Source organism: Amphiura filiformis, chromosome 10, assembly GCF_039555335.1.
Source record: "Amphiura filiformis chromosome 10, Afil_fr2py, whole genome shotgun sequence".
NCBI classification, from domain to species: domain Eukaryota; kingdom Metazoa; phylum Echinodermata; class Ophiuroidea; order Amphilepidida; family Amphiuridae; genus Amphiura; species Amphiura filiformis.
The window spans coordinates 13,651,815-13,658,989 of NC_092637.1; the positions used below are offsets into that span (position 1 = coordinate 13,651,815).

General features: G+C 33.2%; 1 long non-coding RNA gene across 1 annotated transcript; it reads right to left on the reverse strand.

The window, feature by feature from the left end:
- Positions 1 to 2,483: 2,483 nt before the first annotated feature.
- On the reverse strand, positions 2,484 to 6,920 carry LOC140162132 (uncharacterized). The gene is made up of 3 exons (XR_011860198.1): positions 6,761 to 6,920; positions 4,637 to 4,816; positions 2,484 to 3,564 (listed from the first exon to the last, which is right to left on the reverse strand). It is a non-coding gene; the product is annotated as an uncharacterized lncRNA (long non-coding RNA).
- Between the last annotated feature and the right edge of the window lie 255 nt (positions 6,921 to 7,175).

Genomic DNA, 7,175 nt, shown 5'->3' on the forward strand with positions numbered 1-7,175 from the left:
GATGTGCTTTAAACTGCGTCTTAAAATAATTTAATGAAGCTTCATTACAGATGCTGTGGAATTGATGTTCCACAGAAGAGGACCTTGCCTTTTAATTGAATTCCTGACAAGGTCAATGGTAAAATTAAGAGGTCTATTAATACATCTCAGAAGATCTGGTGGGATAATCATGAATAACATTTGCTTTCAGAATGAGCGTTTATTGCGTTTCAACAGTATTTTTTGTGGGACATGAGAGCACCTGAATTCTGAATACGAAGCATGTCTTTCTGATATCAAATAATTTTCATTTTTTGAAAATCACAATAAAATACAAATTTTATGACAAATTATAAAAATTTGATATTTTTCAAATTTTTGCTATATAACAGTGCTCGAAGTAAATTATATAAATCTAATGATATATTCTTAAAGTGTATGTAGCTGGGAGGAAAAGCCGACGGTCAATTGAAAATTTGACCTTTCATATTGAAGATATGGATTTTTTTTCCAAAAAGACCTAATTTTTTTTGGTATTTTGGGAAAAAAATCCATATCTTCAATACGAAAGGTCAAAATTTTCAATTTATCATCGGCTTTTCATCCCACCTACATACACTTTAAGTATAAATCATCAGATTTATAAAGTTTACTTCAAGTACTGTTAAATATCAAAAATATCAATTTTTAATGATTTGCCATAAAATGTGTATTAAATTGCGAATTTCAAAAATCAAAATTATTTGATATCAGAAGGACATTCTTCGTATTCAGAATGCAATTTGATATGTCTGATGTGCTCTAATGTCCCACAATAAATACTGTCCAAACGTTCATACCCCTTCCCTTAACAAAGTAATTTGAAAACAAGTGAGGCAAGAGAATATTATGAATAATATTATAAATGTACCTATATCTGTAATTTGTGAATATCATGAACGGTGTGAGAGTATTTAAATCAGCAAATAAAGGTAGGGTGTGAGCCATAAATCACTAAATTCCCGCTATATAATAATTATAGTAATGATATTTTTTATGGGAGTTCATTTTTAACCAAAAAAAAGTAATTAATTAAAATAAGAAGATGATTGATGAAGAATGAATAATAACATTCAAAACATAAAGAACAATTATTTTATAAATATGTAATAAAAAGTGTACTTACTGCTGTTAACGGATCCGAAACAAAATATACAAATTGAAATAGCAACGAAAGAATACGCTAGATATCTCTCCATTGTTTTAAGTAAATTATAGCGAAAAAAATTACAGCAATTAGAGCTTTGGTATCTTTCGTGTTCAATGACGAATTCTTAACTGGACTTACTAATCAAAAATCGTCAACTTTTTAATTAATATTAACTTCATAAGAAGATGTCTCATATTCTTATCATGTAAAGAATTTATTAAAATAAACATAGTGATATGAATAATTCGTCACGTGAGTGCTATGTGCTATGGCTGCCGTATGTCACGTCATTCAAAATTATGTACGGTAACACTGTTTACCAATACAGGACTAATTTATTTGGATTAAAAAATATTATCGTGTTTTGCCAAATGAAACATAGCTAAATCGCAATCCTTTAGTTAATTCTAACTGGTAATGAAAGTAAAATTTTAATATGTTTTTCGTATGCTGTGACAATCAAGCCCAGTACCTGTACAAAGACTAATTTTAAATTATGCATTCTAACTTTTGGAGAACACGTTTTCTGACATTTTCCGTAACTAATTATCAAAAATAACATAAAATATAAAGATTTTAATGGAAAAACAAACAACAAATAAAATATAAAGATTTTGACCTATTTTGAGATCACTGTTAGCTTATAATCAATATTTTGAATGCTTAGTCTTCGCATTTTGTGACAACAATCGTAAGAAAAGGTGCGAATTTGCATGTTTTTGACCAATTGTCCAAATATTAAAATTTGACTTTTATTGCCAATTAGAACACTAACTAAAGGATTAGGATTTAGGTATATGTTTCATGGCAAAACAGAATACTATTTTTTAATCCCAAAAGATTAGTGCTGTATTTTTCTGGAATAGGGAGTAGATGCTTATGGACTAACTTTAATCACCTGATGAACAATCTCAAACCCCAAAGCCTCATCACGAGGCAGCCATAGCGACTTTGTTGCACTCACGCGACGAATTGTTTTGGTAACCACATAATGAATTATACATAGATTATATTTTAATAATAACAGTAAAAGATGTGTTTGTGGTGATGTCATAGTCATGTTGTTTGTTTTATACGTTCATCAGTTTGTTGATAACCCGGGGTTGATAATTAATTTAAAGATACCATCTATCCAAAGAATGTTGTAAAATGTAAACTTATTTAATCAACTCGTTGCCTATGACATGGTGAAGTTGTAAATTGTAAAAAGAACTTATAATTTTAAATCACGGACAGTAAGATCCAAGCGGAAACGCTTTTCAGAAATTCAGAAACATGTCAACTTCAACTTTCAACTTCAACTTTATTTTCCACAATCAAACAAACATGCTTATTAGGTACATTATTACAAAGAAAGATTGAACGAAACGATTATGGAGGGAATGATCGAAACGCCAATAAGGCCAGAATTTACCACCCCTTTTGTAAGACAGAAAAATGAAAAGCAAAATGAGAGACTATCACAAGACACATAAAACTTAAAAACTTGCTCCAAGAAATAAATGTATGATGAGAAAAGATGCAATTTGTATTTTTTTGTGAAAGTATTTCAATGATTTAGCTTCTTTGACATTTTTTGTTTAGAGAGGTCCACAGGATTGGGCCTGTGGTTCTGACTGCTTGATCAGCAAAAACCTTTTTATTTCTTGTTTGATTATAATTGTTGCTGTTTCTTATGTGATATAGCTGTGGATATCAGAACATTTTGTAAAAACGTCAAGTTATTAAACGAGTTTGGTAATAGATTAAGACAGTTGTACATAAATAAACCTAATTCTAATTAGGTATCAAAATACGTTTAAGAAATCATATTTATGAAAATGTGGTCCAGAATGACTCCGATAATGGCTATTAGATATGGTAGGCTACTCACAGCCCATTTTTTGAAGCTTGTGTATTTTCTCAAGATAATTATGTTTTACACGTGTTCCCCCAAATGAGAATTCCGTTGTTAATATACATGATATAAGGCAAGACAAGAGAAAAATATAGTGTTTTCAAAACCCGTTCAGGCTAGTAAAGTGCCAGTTGAAACTCTCGTGATAACACTTTTACAGTGCATGATGGGGCTTGCTTAAATCATTCTCTGGATCATGCCATTCGCCGCCTGGAAATTAATGAATTTATCGAAAAACTTTTCGGAGATCCTTTTAGTTCATGTATATCCAAATAAGGTTGCGACGATGACTTGATTCGTTGTTTCATTGTACGTGAGATTTGTTCACTCCTTTAGGAATGTCAAGTAGACTTTAGGATATTTAATTCTGAATAATAAGGATTCTCTTGCGACGTTTATTGCTCTTTCAATATGATTGAGTAATTTACCCAGCAAAAGTTGTTTTCTGATGATGATAATTATACGATGATATCTGATTCCGATTGCAATCACTGGAAATCTACGTAAAAAGAGAGAAAAGGACAGAGTTTCGTAAATAATATTGAACATAACAAAATCATACATAATTATGTTTTTATCATTTTTTACTTGTGTTTCATTTTTCTGGCATTTTTGTGCGCAAACTAATGTCGTAGGCTAGTAAAATCGGAACAACATTTACTCGTTTCTCTCTAAATTGTAATGCCCCCACCGCCACTGTCGATCTTATACGTAAACTAAAACTTGGCCACTTGAGTGCACATGCCTTCCTCACGGTGAGTTTAAGGGCCTCCCATTTTTGGCCTGTCCCAGACATACTGCAGTTACTGTTCATTTTCCTATACACAATACACAGTGCTCTCACCATTGAGGTGTGACCTCTAGGCCTACAAACAGTGTATGTTAGAGGTATAGGGCATTTAACGGCACTGTGCAAAATAACCGGCCAATATTTATTGTACTCTCTGACATTTTAGGAAATATAGTTTTGTAACATGTCCTAAAGTTTTAGCTTAATATTTAGATATTTGGCACTTTGGTGTTTTTGCAAGTAGGGCACGGCATGGCCTGCAAAATTCCCTGTGTAAATCGAATGCAACTTTTAGTGACTATCACTCACTTGCAGACCGCTCTCTTCCGAAGGGCTTTAAAGCTAAACCACTTGACGGATATTGTTTGTACTTGATGTCAATCAAGAATAATGTATATATTACATGTAAGCTAAAAACTGAGTATGTGGGGCAAATGTTCGAACCTCCCTGATATGTAAATCACAGATAACAGCAAAAACAGCTCCCATATCTGTCCATAACTTTGGTCAGCGCAGGGGATTTCAAGTGGGTGATTATTGATTGGCAAGTGCCATATTTGGGCATAAGTGCAGTGCACAATTCAATGTGGAGGATAGACTATAGACTTTATCGATTGATTTTGCTGGAATAGTTTCCTGTTAACCAGGTTTAAGTACTGCAAAGGTCGAATCATGTTTGCTGTGCAGTATAACTGCACTACGAGCCCCCAAAAGGGAAATCCGGCCCTGGTATTTTGTCAGAATTATCGCCAGAATGCATGTTTATGAGCCTTGTACTTACATGTTGTTTCAAAACAGTAAACGTTGTAATTTTAACTAGGGACATCAATGGAGTCCTCGTGATTATCACAGAGCCCACCACCACGACACTTATTAATATTGTGGTAACATCGCATCTCTCCGTCAGATATACAACTGAAGAAAGCAGATTTTCCTTCAGCGCATGGAGATTCCTCATAGGCTGCAAGAGAAGTAGAAAGAGGTTAATACTTGCAAAAGAAAACAGTCAAAATGCACAAAACATTACGACGTATAATATGTGGCTAGATGGTAGGTACATATTGGGCTTAGGGGCTGTAATTATCCCAGCAAACACAAAACGTTTTCGACATCATTCGCAAAAGGTTATAAAATGTTGTCAGAAAACCTTTAAATGTCGGGTTATATAAAGGGTATATTAAGAGTATAAAACGTTTTCATAACCTTAAAAAACATTTTTGATAATCTACTGCTCAGCAAACAAAAATGTTTTACAGAAAACGTTTAAATGTCGGGTTATATAAAGGGTATAAAAACGTTTTAATAACATTCCAAAAACATTCTTGAAAACTTGATACAAAACATTCTAAACAGAATGTTATTTTGGGAGTTGAAAAAATATTTTGCGAAAATGTTTGCCCAAAATATTTTCAATAACGTTTTAAAAACGTTTTCATGACCTTTATATAACCCGACATTTAAATGTTATTAAAAGGTTTTGAAAAAACATTTTAAAAACATTTCTGTGTTTGCTAGGTTCAAATATTTTAACATAATGTTATTTAAGTATTGACACAATATTTGGAAAAAATGTTTGCAAAAATAGTTTACAATAACATTTTTTGAAAACATTTAAAAATATTGTTGTAGTGTGTTTCCATACAAAACGTTTTAAAACGTTATCATGACCTTTATATAACCCGACATTTTAATGTTATTAAAACGTTTTAACCTAAACCAAAAGCCAAAATATAACTTATTTAAAACGTTTTTAAAACGTTTTTGTGTTTGCTGGGATGAGCCCCCGTGGTAAAATTTCCAAACGGCGTGCCATAAATTGCTTTTCCTCCCCTCTTGGCCTGCCAAAAATTGCTTGCCCCCTCTCGGCCTGCCGTAAAATATATGCCCCCCCCCCCCTTTGCACATGCCAAATTGGATTGTGCAAACTTTTTAAATAAATATAATGCGAGTGTAATGAGCAGGAAATTTGCATAATGAACGCTTCTGTACTGTTTTCCTTTAGCCTTTTAATAGAGCATGTTACTAGTATTTAAAAGGTGCCCCGTAAATTCGCTTGCCCCTCCCTATCGACCTGCTAAAAACATTGCTTTCCCTCTCCATTGACTTGCCAAGAAGTCCCCACACCAATTTTACCCTCCTCAGGGCTCACATCCCGTACTATTATGCGTTTGTCGTGTAATCAAATGACCAATTTGGCTAAATAATAATACGAGGTGATCTACAAAACGCTATAAGGACCCAAGACTACACTGGGATTATCTTGTTGTACAGGGTCACTATATTAAGGGGTTATCTGGAATGGCTGGGCAATTTCCACAAAAATTGAATCAACCCTTAATGAAACAATTTACCTACTTGATTTTAGTAGCTTTGATTTATGAGAAGAGGTTTCAGGTTCACAAATCAGTGAAAACTATTACAAAGGACGAAGATTAAAGTCGCTGCAAGGCCTAAAAAGTTTGCAATCGGTCGGTCGGTCGGTATTTAAAAAAATATTTTGCCTCATACAATATTCAAAAACACAAAAGTTCACCACAAAATACGAAGGTAAATAATGATTTATCAGATCCGTCAGGCTCATTGGTTTAATATATATCAGAGTTGTGCGGTAATTACAAACTGGCAAAACATTTAGCGAATTTTATACCAAACATAATTATACAAATTCAAATATGAAAGGAAATGCGACCCTATTTTTTCAGATTTTAGGGTCGGTCCAATGGAGCAATACAATTACAAATCTTTTTTAGGTCAAACGTATCTTCCTTCTCTCCAACATGAGATAAAAAGGTTGCTGTTGTTATTGTTTTTTAACGTAAAGCTCCGTAAACAATTTTGTCAATATTTCAAATTTCAAAGTGGAGGCAAAAATATAATTCCAATTCAATATTCAACATGCGCTTACTTCCGACCGCGCTTCCGGCACGTTTTTCAAGATCTGCCACCATCCTCTCCAATAATGTGCCGTGAGTTAGGTTGAAGACAACCACCAAAACTATGCAAACTGCAAGTACTTTGTTCATGATGTTCAGGGTCGGTCCAAGAGTTCACAGCGGTAATAAAGACCTGTAACAAATAAACGAATGAACTACAGTGAATTTGTGATAATCTAAGTTTCATTTTGAAAGATTACTGGTCAATGTAGCTTGTATCACATTCAGCAATCACAGCGCAAGTGTAAAAAATTAAAATTGTTTATAAATTACTTAAAAGTGAAGGATAAGTCATTCAAATTGTCAATTGGTATTTTTGAAATGACAAACTTGGCAATTGGCAAAAAACGAAGAAAACAGCAGTACTGACGAAGTTGAAGCCCCATT